At 33.4% G+C, this 1,932-nt stretch overlaps 1 protein-coding gene across 6 annotated transcripts in view; it reads right to left on the bottom strand.

Annotated features, from left to right (window-relative positions):
* The window catches only part of LOC107713692 (interleukin-6 receptor subunit beta-like), a 23,594-nt gene that overhangs the window by 11,547 nt on the left and 10,115 nt on the right, over positions 1–1,932 (bottom strand). The gene's annotated exons all lie outside the window — the stretch shown is intronic.

Genomic DNA, 1,932 nt, shown 5'->3' with positions numbered 1-1,932 from the left:
TATATATATATATATATATATATATATATATAAAATTTGTGACCAGTCTTCATAAACAGAATGAAAAGTACATTTGTAATATAAAATTTGTTTTATTTTTTTAAATGAATTTCATTAAACATATTTAATTAAAATGTTATCCGTAACAGTCCTTAATATTTTGTTTATGTGATCCACTAAAAATCAGCATTATAAATACTTATTTTAACATCACCTCTAATGAAAATGTAATGTAATGTTCAGTGAGTATAAAGTAAGAAAATGATAAATAAAGAAAATTATTATGAATCAGTGTTATTTTAGGATTGAGATACTATTATAGCTTTTATTAATATTTTGAATTCGTTTTTATTTTATTTTTTTCATTCTGATTATACCTTTAGTCAAAATTGTAGTAGTTTTGTTAAGTGTTTTTGTCATTTGTATATATATATTTTTAAATATGTCTATATAGTTCTTCATTTTTATTTTAGTTATTTTAGTAAAAGTTAAACTAAATTAAAATGAGAAATGTTGCCTCAGGCAACTAGCTGAAATAAAACACTTTTTTATTTTTATTTTATTGTATTTCTTTCAACATTTAGTTTAAAGTATCAGAAATGTTTTGTATGGTTTTAGTTCAGTTAATAATTGCCCTGTTATGCATAAATATATAAAGCAATAAACATGCATGACAGTAATTGGCACAGGCTTAGTTGTTGGTTCTGTGTTCATTTCCTGTTCCAGATGTTCCCCTGCGATGGGATGAGTAATATCACCTCACACCCAAACACATTAATCACAGCAGCTGTATGCATGGAATCATTCTGAGGTTATTATCCTTTCAAATGTTATTGTATGCATTGAAAGACTGGAGACAAAACAGCTTATTAAAACCTATTAAGTTTAACTGAAGCCATTATTCATTATTCCATCAAACTAAACAAGAAAGTGAGCAGACAGACCAGCCAGAAGAATTAGTTTCTCTTTTATGATCGTCTTAAGTGTGTGTTTGTGCCTACCAGGGGCGTAGATTACGCGGGGGACGTGTCCTCCCCACTTTTAATATCACGTAAATTCGTCCCCCGCACTTTTTCGGGCAAGTGTGTTCGCATAGAGGTTTTCAAGAGCCGGTGTGAATAAATATAGATTTAAATTCAAAGAGACAGTATAGTCTGTGCATGATCTTATGTTTTATTCGGACCCAGAATAAGGCGAGATGAACATCGCGGAGCGCTAAACACTCCGTGCAGTGTATGTTTCATTCATACTCGAAGCCGGAGGGCGCTCTCGCGCAGAAAGTCGTACGAGGAAATTCCTAATATGGACAAAAGCGTCCAGCTATCACTGTGTGAAAACAGTAGTTTTCACAGAAAACAGAAACGTTTGGAAACATGAAGACATTAAACTATATATATAACATTTCTGTCCCCCTCACTTCTGAAATGATGGCTACGCCCCTGGTGCCTACAGAGTAAATCTAACCCACATTAAAACCAAAAATTCAGGTGCTACTCAAACACATGATATAGTATCAGTTGTGAAAGGAAGTTGCACAACATCCAGATACCAATCAGCTTAGTGCACAGCATCAAATAAATTAGCCTTCTGGCTAAAATACATTTCAAATATATACTAAATATATGCAAACAGCATGGCTTAAAGGGGTCATATGATGCGATTTCATTTTTTCCTTTCTCTTTAGAGTGTTACAAGCTCTTGGTGCATAAAGAAGATCTGTAAAGTTGCAAAGACTAAAGTCTCAAATCCAAAGAGATATTCTTTATAAAAGTTAAGAGTTAGCCACACCTACCTAAAACGGCTCGTTCGAACACGCCCCCACATATCTACGTCACTATGTGGGAAGATTTGCATAAAGCCGCCCAAATGTCCACCCAAAGAAAGAAGGCGTAACTTTTATCCTCGCTGTAGTATTGTTGTTGCCGCCACCGC

This window comes from Sinocyclocheilus rhinocerous, unplaced genomic scaffold, assembly GCF_001515625.1.
Source record: "Sinocyclocheilus rhinocerous isolate Xijiao unplaced genomic scaffold, SAMN03320098_v1.1 scaffold898, whole genome shotgun sequence".
In the NCBI taxonomy this organism is placed as follows: domain Eukaryota; kingdom Metazoa; phylum Chordata; class Actinopteri; order Cypriniformes; family Cyprinidae; genus Sinocyclocheilus; species Sinocyclocheilus rhinocerous.
Note: the sequence above shows the minus strand (reverse complement) of the source record. Positions and strands in the feature narration are given on the sequence as shown.